At 34.9% G+C, this 14,850-nt stretch overlaps 2 long non-coding RNA genes across 2 annotated transcripts; both read right to left on the bottom strand.

Moving 5' to 3' along the window:
- Positions 1-4,849: 4,849 nt before the first annotated feature.
- Positions 4,850-5,722, bottom strand: LOC141419707 (uncharacterized). The gene is made up of 3 exons (XR_012444328.1): positions 5,482-5,722; positions 5,191-5,324; positions 4,850-5,069 (listed from the first exon to the last, which is right to left on the bottom strand). It is a non-coding gene; the product is annotated as an uncharacterized lncRNA (long non-coding RNA).
- A 1,371-nt stretch (positions 5,723-7,093) lies between these two features.
- LOC141419699 (uncharacterized) lies at positions 7,094-7,926 on the bottom strand. The gene is made up of 2 exons (XR_012444322.1): positions 7,779-7,926; positions 7,094-7,262 (listed from the first exon to the last, which is right to left on the bottom strand). It is a non-coding gene; the product is annotated as an uncharacterized lncRNA (long non-coding RNA).
- Positions 7,927-14,850: the final 6,924 nt, after the last annotated feature.

Here is a 14,850-nt window from a genome sequence, read left to right as displayed (position 1 = left end):
GGAGACTTACTTTGATACTATTCATTGATGTACAACTGTACTTAATGGTGAAGCTTATATTCTTCTATTATTTTATATACATGAATATGTATAAAATGTAATGAATACATCAGGCACTGTAAATAACTAAATAAAATATAAAATAATTAAATGTAGTATCATACAGTATAATTAAAGTCTGTTCTTTGAGGTGATTATTAAATTAAATAGGAATGATTTATATTGTGATACTACTAGATTTGTTGTGGTTAGTGAGATAATTCCTATAGAGACTAATGGTCAAGTAGCATATACACATATATATCCTGAATTAAAGGATAATTTGCCTCCTAGGTAGGTTGAAGCATGTTTCCAGGCAATTTTTTCATGCTGCTCACAATAGCACAGTATGTAAACGTAGTATTCTTTCCTATGAATGATCATGGTTGAGTGCAGGTAACTAAAACTATTCATAGTATTCATTCATGTGTGCATTATTTATTAACAGTATGCAAACTAATTATGTTTATTCATTAAAGGTGCTATTTTGTTGGGATAAAACATTATATGTTTTCCAAATCAAGTCCTTATAAATTGCTAAAGGGATAATCACTGTTTTGTGTCTTAAAAGAAAATGCAGATGGTTTAAAATAGATCAGGTATGTTAATAGTTGTAAATTATAAATTTGTAGATTAGGAGATTTACAAATGTCTTTTTGAGGTTTGATTTCCCTATCTTTGTAAAAACTTTATTTTCTGGTAACCCATACCTGGAGTCATTTACTTGTTAAATAACAACTTTGATTTATTTGAAATGAATATAGTTAATCAAAGAACAGTCATTAACTCAGGCAGTAAGCATAAGTCATTTATTATGCAGGGAAAGATGAAAAGAAATATGTAGGAATAGCTTATAGGGCATAAATCAATATTTTCTCTTTATTCCTCAGGTATCTTGGCTATCATAGTATGAACAGATGTATACTACCTGTTCTAGTCACCAGGCTACAAAAACATCTGTGCTTCAATAATAATTGCTGAGGAAAGTAGCAGTGTGGATGGATATTTAAGGAAACCAGAGGACTTAGGTTTTTCTATCCAAGGCATAAGGTCCTGGCTTAGGGGATGGCCTGCCTTTGCTAAAGTGGATAAAATCCAGGAGAAGTGTGGGCTCACTATGGTAGCTAGAGATTTGAGACTGGTGAAGCCTATCTGTCTCCATTTGCCATTGCCAGATATTGGTCTGCACATAACAGCACTGCCTGGACTCACTGGCTCCTGTAAAGTCAAATGTAGAGACAGATTTAATTAATTAACCTAGTTTATTATTTAATCTTAGATTTTATGATTTATAGATGTAATATAGATGATTAAGTATATTGTTCTTATCCCAAATATGTTCTAAATCATTATGACAAATAAGATATTTGATATTTAAACTATACAGTTCTCTTGTACAATTGAGAAAATAGAAAATGTTGGACTTAGTGAACCTTAAGATAAAGGGTAATGTAATTATAAGAAAAAATATATAAAATGTCTAACTTGTGTGTAGTATAACAAAAATGTCCAACAGTTGTTTTATGTGAATATATTATAAAGAGCATGTGTCAGATATAATATAGATTATTAGCATATTTAGAAGTTCTACAATTTATTTAACATGTGTTCACTCTTACTGAGTAAGTGTTCACTTTCTTATATTTATCATTCAAAGATAAATTTTTATAGAAGGACAAGCTATAGTTTCATGATTCTGAAAAAAAAGGAAAGAAAATAAACCTCATCTGCTCACCATATTTGTGTCATAGCCTTTGGCCTGAGTAATGAAGCAAACAATAGAACTGCCTATGTCTGGGTAGAGGTCGGCACAGCTTGAAGCTCCCATAACCTGCATCTGTAATATTTCTGGGTTCTCATCTGTCTCTCCTAGGAAAATAGAATATACAAATAGTTAAATATATAGGTTACAGTGAAGCAGCTAAGAAGATGATTTAAACATGTACCTCTAAGTTATTATGCTAAGAAGTTCTGTTGATTTTCTTATCACTACCATTAGCTTCTTACCTTCAAATCATTCCATTCATTTTACATTTCTTTTGAGTCATTTTAGCAAATATAATTACTTTTAAATTTCATTTCCTGAAAATTAAGTTGTATATTTTGATTTATAAATCAGCTGGGTGTTGATAGCTCACGTCTGTAATCCTAGCTACTCAGGAGGCAGAGATCAGGATTGTGGTTCAAACCCAGCCCAAGTACATAGTTCACAAGACCCTATCTCAAAAAACCCTTTATAAAAATAGGGCTGGTGGAGTGGCTCACAGTGAATGCCCTGAATTCAACCTAATATAGCAACCACCCCCCAAAAAAAGCCCTCCAAATTCCAATTCAAGTGAATATTCAATTTCCTAAACATGCCAAAACAAAACAGAGCTTTTTTCCAAAGTTAGAAGAGTTTGGAACCTAATCATCCCTGTTTTATTTACAACATTTGAATGTTCATATAAACTTCCTCTTACGATATCCTTAAAATCCTATTGAATCATCATCAAAACAATCATTGAATGAAATAAAAATACATGTACAAATAGGTTTCTAATCTGAATTAAGTTCCTAAAATTAGGTATATGCACAATTGTTGTAAGACTTATTAAACTTTAAGTTAAAAGTATAATCCTTATTTTTTTAAAGCTACTCTCCTAATGAGCAAAACAATCACTAACCTGGTTTAAGAATTCTTGGCCCAGAAAGCCAACATTCTGAGCTATTTAGATTCTTCAAGTGCCCCAATGGTGCTAACATCTGAATGGAATTTTGGCCCTCTTGAAGGAGTACCAAAGCCAGATCATTTCTTGCTGCTCCACTCACCAACCAGAATCTCTCGTGAAGTAGGATCGTAGTTACTTTAACAACTCTCAGAGGTGCCCCAGGATGCCTAAGGCCCAGTATCGCTATAGTGTCTTCTGGATTCCTATGTGGATACATAGAAATTACTTAAAATGGATTCACTACAGAACCTGTACTCTTAAAAACCACATTTGTCTTTTTAAGATATGGTACATGAGCCTTGCATTTCACCTCCACAGAAATCAAGATACCAAGAAGTTAGTACTTGGGAAATAGGATTTCGGAAGAAAATACTAATAGAGGTACATGTTAAATCAACTCAATGTTTGCCTGAAACAAATAAGTAATGGACCTAAGAGGTGATTTGGGGACAAAGAAAGTAAAATTTGCCCAAAGAAGGCTTAAACAAACTGACTTGGTGGTAATGGATTATATAGTATTTGAAGAAGCAGGACATAAACTTACATGTTCTTGACACAATGGGCAGCAGTGAGAACCCAAGAGCTGCTAATTATGGAGCCACTGCAGATTTGACTGCCACAACTGATGATCATAACCTGCCAAGGCATAGTATATCGCAGAGAAATACGGTCTGCTGAAGCTGAGCAAAAACAACCAACCAACAAATGAAAAAAAAGAAGCAAAAAAAGCCAGTAAGAATAAATTTCATAGAATGTTATAGCTTTCTAATTTTAAATGTTTCAATCCATTTAAAACACATTGACATTTCAAAATTTGACTTAGAAACATGAGCTTCTGTATCTTTTGCAGCTATGATATTTCCCTGAAAAAAAGTTCCTCTTATCTTTCTATACCCATTGTTTATTTATAGAGCAATTTTAAATTGTCTCTAGTCAACGAGTGGGAATATATATGCAATGAAAGATTGCTGCTCCATAGAAAAGAATGAAATTATGCTATTTGTAGGAATGGGTAGAACTAGGGCTCATCACATTTAGTGAAATAAGCCCTTCTCAAAAAGCCAAGTATCACATTTTCACTCATATGCAGTAGAAGGGGGCACAGAGAACTTGACCAAAATATAATGTATGCATATATGGAATTTTCACTTGAAATCCTCTTGTACGATTAATGAATCCTAGATAAAAAGAAAATTTATGAAAACAATCTGACTATAAAAAGAATAAAGTGATAAAGATGAAGGTAAAATCATAAATAAGATCCTCATTGTAGACTTCTTCATCTGTGTGAGAAAGGATTTGAAGAATATCACCAAAGAAATGATATGGCCTCACTTATGCTTAAAAATCATTATTCACTATAATATGGCAACTTGAGATAGCTAGTAAATACTTATTAAGCAGATTAAAACACAGACTCTGGGACTGAAATATTTTTCAAAGGCAGTAAGATCAAGTAAACAATGAGAAATAGTCATTGATGATATTGTGATAGGTTTCAGAATAGTCAAGGGAAGAAGAAAGATAATAACCCTAATGTAAAATAAATGCACACAAGAGCCTACAAATCATTATTTATCACTGACAACAAAACAAAACGTCTTTAATAAAAATTATTGTAACACATATGCAAGGTGCTATATAGTAGTAGAAGAGTACTCTCTGTTAGAAGAATAAGTTTTTGAGTATCATTGTTAGCCCTACTCTTTTTTGCTCCCGAGAAGTTGATAAGTTATTGCAATATTCTACATGTCAGAATAATCAATCAAGATAATTATATTAATAACCACTGGCATCTATATTCTATAACATTATGAAAGTTAAACAGTATTGTTAACTATGACGGTCCTTTTTAGACCAATAAATAAATCACTCCAAAGATTTCATAAATTTTAAAAATATGCATTTATCATTTCTCAAGAAAAGAGTTTTCTCTTCTCCTTTCACTCTTTTGTATTTCCAATCCCTTGTTAATTTCCTTCTTATACTTCTCTTACTATAATTTTATTGGGCCTTACTCTGAGGTTGTGGCAGAGAAATGAAGTGTGGTCGAATAGAAGCAGTTGTAGAGGTTAAAACTGAAGCATTCCTTGCAGGAGAGACTGAAAGGGAGATGGAAGCAGAGGTAGTTATGGGTCCTTGTTGGGACCATGGTGCATGGCTGAGCCGTGTAACTCCCTGGATCCAGAAAATGAAAGGGCTCACTTGGCTGAAGACATAGGGCTTTGTGCAATGTTCATCAAAGTGACTCAAGATTCCCACCTGTACCCATGTATCCTTTTGTTGTATATGGCACACCAAAGGTGCCCCCAAGTCACCCTGTAAGAAAGAGGGAACAGAACAGAGTATCAATTGATTATCTGAAGGATGGTAGGAGGTATCTTGGTGTTGAAGGATAATCCTTTTTATTTCTGACTTTCACATTCCCTTTAATTGTCACCTTACAGCCAGCCTCCCCCATAGCTTTCTTGGCCTCCACACAGAAAGTAAATTCATTCAGCTTGGGCCAAAACTGGGCACAAGTGCTGGCTTGCAGGATGTTTAGGTGCCTTTTTTGCAAAATTCCAGGACTTCCTGATGGAAAACAGAGAAGAAATGTTTGTGAATTTTGTTGATTTGCTTTAGACTAGATTAGAGAAATATAATAAATGCTCAGTTACTCAAGAAAGGATATTACTATTTTTCCAAACATATCATTCCATTCTAATCCAGTGCCTTTTTCATTATTCACCTCTCATGAGGGACCAGCTGGGTAACCAGCAGTCATACAGTTGTATATTCTTCTCTTGCTCCAAACTTTCCTCCAGACAAATAGGAAGAACCAGGGGTTGAAAATGTAGTGGCTGCTTCAGAAAGATTAGCCCAGGTCCAAGAGGTCCTTTGGGTCCTAAGAAGGGCAGGGCACGATCAATACCAACAGTCTGAGCTTGGGTAGGATCCTGTAGATCAATAAGACCCACTTGGACCAAGGCCAGAGCTTCGGAGCTTTTTCTGGAAGGAAAATTCATTAGAAATATTATTATTTCTAAATTTCAATGTGAAAAAAAACCCCTTAGATCATATGAATCAGATAGGGTCCATGTAAGCACCAAAATACTATTCCTATTCCCTATTCAGTAAGCACATGTATTTAACACTAGGGCATTATTAATGATATTAGGTCATCCCTAGGCTCAGTAGGCATGAACATCTTCAGAAATGAGAAGTAAAGTATTGGTGGAGTGTAGCTCAAGTGGTAGAGTACCTGCCTAGCAAGAATGAGGCCTTGTGTTCAAATCCCAATACCATCAAAAAAAGAAATGAGAAGTAAATTACTTTGTCAGTATCCTTATTAAAAAGTATTAACCTACACTATTGTACTCCCTAATATTTAAAGTGCTTAATACTTACTCATAAGAATTTTGAAAATTAGGAACTGAAATATCTCACAGAACATGTGAGAGTTCGACCACTTTTTCTACATGAGCCCTGTTTCTCTTATCTATATTAATAGTTCTACTTCAGTACGCTAAAATAAGAAAATAAAATGTTTGCCAGAAATCTTTTGAGCTAAATAGTATCAAAATATAGATTGATAAATTGAATTTTTAAGACAGCATATCTGGAGTTATAAAAAGCTAAACAGAAACTCTAATAAAATGCCTATCCACTGGTTATGAGGTTACATTCTGATAAACCAATCTTAAGTTGAAAACATTGTAAGTTGAAAATACTGTCATACACCAAACTTAATTAACAGCAGTGGTTGTTAACATGCATAGCTTAGCAACACAGTGGGTAACACAGATGCTTGTCATAATGACTATGTGATTGCATGGCCTACTGGGAGCTACCACTCACTACTACTGACTAGTATCATAACAGAATATCATAATACATACTAAATATTCAAAGTTCAAAATATAAAGTATGATTTCTACTGAATCCATGTTGCTTTTGCCTCTTTATAAAATCAAAAAGTAATATGTGTAAGTATAGGTTATAATTTAAGGTTATAGCATGCTTTAAAGGAATAGCATGCTTGCCATCTTCTAGATAGGTGAAATTATATAAAAGCAAGACATAATTTTACAATTCACAATGTTTTTTATTTGGATACTAAAATTAACCCCAAGAAACATATTAACATAAATTTTAGTGGTATATGAGGAAAAAAGAATAAAATCGGAAATGGTTGTTAAGAAAACAATTCAATCATTTCTATAGAAAAGGAGACTCATCAAATTTGATTATATAAATAAAGAACATCTAGTTTGTTCAAAGAAATGTATCCATTAAAAATCATAAATTTTTCATCACTTTATTATGATACATTAACCTTGAGATGGCTTACCCAGACTTACATGAAATTGGCACATCTTGCTGAGGTAAGAATCCACTGTTCATTCAAAATAGAGCCAGCACAAAAATGGGAGAAAGAGAGATGCATAGAAACCATCCAGGGAAATTCACCTGTTTCTGCCTCCCAGCAATTGGGACAACGGGAGACAAGGCCAGGGCGTAATCCGCACTCTAGAATGAATCCACATGTATAGCAGAGTAAAGTTAGTATTATTATCCTCTTCATTGAATTTCCTGACTTTCTATTTTAGGAACGAGTTTGAAAATTTGATGTCCTGAACTTTGAGGAAATGCTTGGGATTATTTTCCTAATTCACAATAAACTTAGGTATAGTAACAGAGGGTATCTGTATACTTCTCCTGATAAAGATAATTTGACTTGTTCTGTTCGTTCCTCAAGTAGAATAATAGAATCTATTTAAGCAATCAGATATTTTTTGTAATATTATGCTCTGAAAGGAGTGGTACTTATAAAACTTAACTCATAAGCCCTTACTGGAAAAATAAGGTATTAATCTCTCAATATTTAGAGATCTCTTAACTATTGGTTCAGAAAAATATCTTCAATTTAATCCTACAAAAATCTATGAAAACCTTTTGTGATCTACTCAGAAATTTTGGTTGCTGGCTTCAAAAAGACTGTTTATCTAAGGTAGTAAGTCAAACAGATGACTATATTTAACTTGCCTGTGGTCTCGTGAGAAACAGCAGCTGTCTTGAAGAGCCAGAGAGCCTGGAGATTGTCTTTCCAAATCATATCTAGGCGACACTCAGCCAGGGAAACATTGAGAGGCTGTTGTCCAGACTGATGCTTATAGTTGGGTCCAGATAGAGATCCAGGCATTAGGGGAAACTCTTTTGTTAAACTTATTGCTGGAGGAGCATGCAGGGATGAGAAAGTGTGAGAAAAAATAGTATCTTCAATAAACTTTGAGAAAGACAGTTCCTGGAGCTGATTATCAGAAGAGGTTGAGGGCAAAAGCACAGGAGAGAAGGCCAGAGAAGAAAAGTTGAAGCAAGATGGGAAAACACAGTGTGAAAGATAAGGACAAGAAGAAAAGACTAAACAGGAAGGGAACAATGTACATGGATATGTAAGAGAACAAGAAACAAGGAAGGAAAAGCCTGGGGAAAGATAACTAAGAGAGACAGAAAGGACATCAAGGCTTCCTTTTGTGTCAATAATTTCTAATATGCTGCCAAAGTTCTTGTGACCAATTATACTAGGAAACCACTTGCTTGACAGGGTAAGAAGGAAAATGCTTGTGAGCTGGCTTGGCTGGAGATAACTGCTTTTAATTTTTCTTTCTATGGTACTTATCTCTGTTGACAAAGTTATAAAATACTGATGTGCGGTAGAAATAGTCTCAACAGGTAAAAATGTGACAAGCTTAGACTTGTTATCCAAATGATCAATTAGCAGAGTTTTTCCAGTTGTTCCAGTCTCAGGAGAAATCAGCGATACAATTATGTCAGCTTTGTAATGCAGTAGTTTTGTTTTAGGTTGGATCCAGGTTCTGAATTTATCAGATACAGGAATAGAAAAGAATGTTATATTAACTTGAGGCTTGGTCCATGGTGTGGCTGGTTGAGTTTCAGACTGGATCCAGGGTGTAAATGCTCCTCCTTTAAGCATTGTCTGTGGTTTAACTACTTGAGACAAAACCCAGTATCTAGTCATAACAATTTCAGACTGGGTCCAGGGTCTGACTTCTTGGGTTTTTGACTGGATCATAAAAGAATCATGATGAATTGTGCCAATTTCAGATCGGATGAAAGTACTGAACGTACCGAATTCTGAATAAGTCTGCAGTCTGACAGTTTTTACTTGAAGGTAGAACCTAGTTCTGACTGTGTTAGCTTCCTGCTTGTCCCAGGGTCTGGTTGCTTGAGTTTCAGAGTTGGTCCCAAGGTTATCTGTAGCAATTCTTTTCTGAGTCCAGTGCCCAATTATACCAACTTCAGTATGGGTCCCAAGACTCACTGTTTGGGAATAAAGTTGAATCCAGGATCTAACTGTGTTACTTTGAAACTGTAACCAAGGTATTACTGTATCAACTTCAGTCACAGGTGAAATTTTTCATACTTGAGTTATAGTCTGCATCCAACTTTGGAATTTTTGAGTTTGAGGCTGGCTCATGGGTGTGATTGAATCTATTTGAGTATGGAACCAGTATATTATTGTATCAGGTGGGGTCCAGGAAAGAATTTTTAAAGTTCCAAATTGGGTCCATAGTTTAGTTGTAGCAGTTTCCTGCTGAGTCCAAGGGTTGGTTATACCACCTTCAAACTGGGCCCAAGAAAGTATCCTTTGAGATTCTAATTGGAACCAAGATGTAATTGTATCATTCTGAGTTAGAGACCAAAGTGTGGCTCTGCTATCTTCAGGCCACATACTTACTGCTTGAGATTCAGACTGGGTCCAAAGTTTTATTTCAGAAGAGGTCCAGAATCTGACTGTATTGGTTTCAGTAGTGATTCTTGTTTGGACAGCATTGCCTTCAGAATTGTATCCAGGTCTGACTACATTAGTTTCAAGGTGGATCCAGGGATGAGCTATTGTCCTTTCTGGCTGAAACCAAGAAAGAACTTTTTTAGATTCAATTTGAGTCATTTGCTTTATTGTATCATTCTGAGTTAGGGACCATGGTGCAACAGTATTCATATCAGACATGGTCAAGTGTTTTGCTGCTTCCATTTCAGCTTGTGACAATAGTGTCACTGTTTCAGGTACTGGCAAAGACAAGTACCTAACTTGTTGAGATTCAGCCTGTGTCAATGCTCTGATTGTACTAGTTTTAGGTTGGGTCCAGGGGTTGACTGTGTTTGTTTCACTTTGGCTATATGGTCTTATTGTACCAGTTTCAAAAATAGTCCACAATTTTACTGTATATTCTGACTGGGTCCAGTAGTCTAATGTACCTATTTTGAACTGGATCCATGACATGACTGTAGCGATTTTATGTGTGGCCTGGAGCTGTACTTTGTCACTAAATGATGTGAAAGTACTGAGTGTTTGAAAGGTTGTTTGAATCCATGGTTTTTCTGCCTGAATTTTAAATGAAGCTTTGCTAATATAAGAGCCAGGCTGCAGCAAAGATATGGCTGCTGCATGCACAGGTACTATCCAGGATAAGATTGTTCCAAATTCAGGTAAGGTCCATGGACTACTGTTTTCAACTTCAGAATGTGTCCACAGAAGAGATGCTTGATTTTCAGATTGAACCAAGAGTTTGGTATTATCTGTCTGATGTTGCACTGACGTTCTGAATGTGTTAACTTCTGGCAATAGCCAAGATTTCTTGGCTTTAGTTTCAAGAATTGTTGAAATTGTGCCTTTGTCAGTTCCAATCTGTACATAAAAGTTTACAGTGGAAGAGGCAGTCTGTTTAAAAGTTGTGGCTGCAGTTATAGTTTCTTCTTGGTTCAAAGTATTTATTAATGGAGATTTAGTCTGTGTCTTCAGTGTGACTTTATCAAGTAGAAATGTGTAAAGATTTGTTGCTAAAGATTCTGTCTGTGTCCATGTTGTAATTATATCAACTACTGACTCTGCCCAAGTATTTACTGCTGGAAATTCAGCTTGTGTCCACTGTTTGACAATTTTAGCTGTATCCTCTATCATAGGAATTACTGCTTTAGATGCAGCTTGATGCTTGAATATACCAGCCTCTGGCAGTGTCCAAATCTTTACTTCTGAGACTTCGCCTGGATTCCATGATGAGACTATTTCATAGTTAACTTTTGTCCAGGCCTTTTGTTTCTGAGACTTAGCCAGTGTCCACATTGCTATTGTATTAGCTTCAGGCTTTGTCCAGTGATTTGTTGTTGGGCTAACCGCCTTGTTAAAAAGAATGACTTGATTAAATATAGAGTGTGTCAAGACATTTGCTGCAATAGTTTGGTTTTGAATCAATTGTGTGAATATTTCTGTTGCAGATTGTACCTGAGAATTTACTGACATAATTTCAGCTAGGCTCCACAGGGTACCTCTACCAGTTACAGTCATCGTCAATGGATTTACAGCTGGTATTAGGGTCTGAGTCCACGTTGTGATTATATCAGATTCAAACTGTGTCCAAGGACTTTTTGCTAAAGAAACACTCTGAACCAATGGTGTTACTGTATTATCTATGGCTTGTATCCATGGATTGATGATTTCAGAATTAGACTGAGCCACCTGTAACACAGTATCAGCTTCAAGTTTTGTCCAGGAATTTGTTTTTGCAATTTCAGCTTGATTCAATATATTAGATACAGCTTCTGTTGGATGCTTGACGTTTGTGAATTGACTATTTGTCCACTCTGTAAATGTATCAGTTTTAGATTGTGTCCAGTGATTTAGTGTAGATGCAGCAGATTGGTTCCACACTAAAACTGAATCAGATGTTAGTTGTGTCCAATGTCTTACTGTTGGAGACTCAGCCTGGTGCCACGGTGTGAATGCAGAAGAGACAGATTGAATCCCGGGATTTCCTGTTAGAAATTCAGACTGAGTCCATGTTGTGAATATATCAGCAATAAGTTCTGTCCAGGAAATTCTTCCTGGATATGCAGCCTGAGTCCACAGTATTGTTACTGTATCAGATACAAGTATTGTCCATAGATGTACTCCTTTTAATTCAGCCTGGAACCAAGGTGGTTTTATTCTATTTGATAAAGGCGCTGTCCTTACACTTACTGGTGGAGATTCTAGAAGAAGCTTTGTTGGTGTGATTGTATCAGTTACAGATTCTGACCACAGATTTCTAGATACAGGTTCACTCTGAAACCGTAGTGGTGTGATTATATCAGATACCATCAGTGGCCATAGATTTACTGAGGAAGATTCAGTCTGGGACCTAAAAGGTATGACTTTGTCAGACAAAGGCTCTGGCAATGGATTTCCTGCTAAAGAGTTAAAAACCCAATCCCAGACGCTAACCACCAATTTATTTTTCTCATTGTTTCTAAAGGTATTTTTGTAAGTTCCCTACTTCTCAGTGTTTTCTCAATGAAAATATTCCTGCTTTGTTATCTTAGTATAAATGTCTCTATCAATCCTTACAGAATTTTACATGTATTTCTATAAACAACCCCAATGGTAACTTTGCCCTTACAGTAAGTACCCAGCAATCTTCTTGGGGCTGACTCCAGATACATAAGTTATTATGTTTAGCCATGTGGATATGTTGATGGTGGCAGAATGAGAGGTCGAGAAGCTTAACTGATAACTTCCTGATACTGGTCCCAAAGTTATTGTGTTCTGAAGGAGCAGAGATGGAAGGATGTGAGATATGGGTTATTCTGTCTTGTACTCATTTTATAGCATACCTTCCTAAGATTCATAGAGTATATCTTTAAATCATTACATGGATTTTGTGAAGTACTTTGACATTTAATTCCTTGTTATTTCATATGTATTTATTTCAACTTGTATTTCTCATATACTTGTTTTTCTGTTTTCTTTATAGTGAGTAGACATTAATTTTAAGCACTGATATTATCTGTGTTTGCTCTTGCAAAGTGGAGTAATATGGACCCAACTGTTTATAAGATTTTCATGAACTTTGTTTTATTTCTCCACTAATTTGTTTTTTAAAAAATATCAATTTTATGAACGACATGATACAGCAGAATATGATTTTTGTGGCTTACTCTGATATTGGTATACTCTGCAATGTCTGTACAGGCAGTTATAACAGCTTTTCCAGAAGATATTATGAGTGTGAGAAAGTGGAATTTCTTTCCTCCTAATAGGGTACTGCAGGAGGACCACTCCTATGCCTCCTTTGACTGGATCTTTTCCATCTTGTGGATTAAAACTGGGATGCAGGCAGATTTTATGGCCAAGTAAAATACCTTCTTGGTCAATGACTCCTGAAATATCAGAGAGCAAGTGCTTCCTAATGGAATAGAAAGGTGAAGAATAATACAGTAATATTAAAGTAAAAAAAATCAATAAGGTCTCATTTAAACATAACTGTTTGCCAGTGTAATGTTCTTACTTATTTAACAGTGTAATCCAATAACTTTCTACTTTGTATTACTGTACTTTTACCTTGAATAGTGTTTAAGTTTTAAGCCATCAAACATTCCTACAGTAATTTCACACAAGACAAAAAACCCTTTACTGCATTAAAGTTCAATGTGAATGTAGATAATAATAAAGCAGTTCTAAAATGTGTACATAGTATGGTTCTTTTTCTTATGGTTTTAGCTATACTCACAATTTAGTCAGACAGCTAGCTGTGGACAGGATCCACCACCGACTCAGAATAATGCCTTGGCAAGTTTCATCCATGGACACTAGCCATGGGATGTTGCTGGCTGCTGACAATGGGGCAATCATTGGGGTCAATGAGTTTAACCACTGCTTTTGAGAATTAGGTACTATAAAGGGTCAGATGGGGAAGAGGTAAACATACCATAGAAAAAATCTTGTTGAATGATTAATGAGAAATGTCAACCTATATTTTTTTTTGTTTGATGAAGAGGGAAATAGGAGGAAGAATGAGAAGAGGTAAAAGTAAGGGGGAACAAAATGTAGGATAAGATAAAATAGGATCATGAAATAAAAATAGGAAATTAGCTAAGTGACAAAGACAAGGGGAGAAAAAGGAACATACTTTAAAGTTGGATGGAAAACAAAAACCAAGTACTAAGACAAAGTCTTAGTAAAGTCATGAAAAAATTCCCAATTACATATAACTTACCACGGCAGCAGTAAAAAACCAATCCCCAAAACTTATAGAAGAAAAGTCGAGCTCTCTTCATGGTTCAAGAAAGTGTGAATGCAAGGTAAGTTTCTAGGAGATAGCTACAAAGGTTGAGATTGAAATTTCAGGCTATAGAATGTCTGACATCATAAAAGCTATTTATGAGACATATGTATTCCTTTTATTATGATCAAATGGAACATACACATAAGAAATAAATGGTATTAAAGGAAAAGGTGCTTTTTAAAATTAAAATTGAGTTGAATTTTTATTCTTTATTTCAATATTAACATTTCCCAGTTTCACATACCGTAAAAAGTTATGGTATACTTGGCCTTCCTTTGGGACACTTTTTATTTATCATATAATAACTACTAATTAAAGCTAATTATAGATTTATGTGACCTGATTAAAAATAAGTTAATGAAATGTTGATAATGTTTACAATCACCTATAGATCAATATGAAACCATATTTACATGTTTATTCACCTACTCACACATATCCACCACCATCTCTCAATTAAAAACTTACATACAATATAGAGGAAACAATCTCTATGTTGAAATTCACTTCCTACCAATGGAAATCTGGCATAAGAAAAATCTACTGTTCAGTTGGCATTTATATAAACTCATATAGAGTATAGTCTCATATAGAGTATCCTTTGTCCTAGTAGAGTTTCAGCTTGGAAGAAAATTGTATTACTAAAGTTAACTTATTCTAAACAGCCTAGAATAACTAAAATCAATTTTATAAAAGTAAATTTACATTTCATATGATGTGTGTCATTAGGTAACAGGGAGGAAATGTCATGATGTCAGAGATCAATTTTATTTCATCATTCTACTTTGCATTTTCCTCCGAAAGCAACCTGAGAATGATTTCAAATTAACTTCTTTATTAATCTTCATGCTCTCACATAAAATGGCAAAAAACAAAAGGACTTAGAGGAAAGTATTAGTGAACCAGTTAAATTTACTAAAATATCCTACCATAAAAGTTTCAACATCCCTTATATTACCTGAATAGAGACACTCAATGATCATCTCTTCCTCTAC

This window comes from Castor canadensis, chromosome X (genome assembly GCF_047511655.1).
Source record: "Castor canadensis chromosome X, mCasCan1.hap1v2, whole genome shotgun sequence".
NCBI classification, from domain to species: Eukaryota; Metazoa; Chordata; class Mammalia; order Rodentia; family Castoridae; genus Castor; species Castor canadensis.
This window is presented reverse-complemented; position numbering and strand designations above follow the sequence as displayed.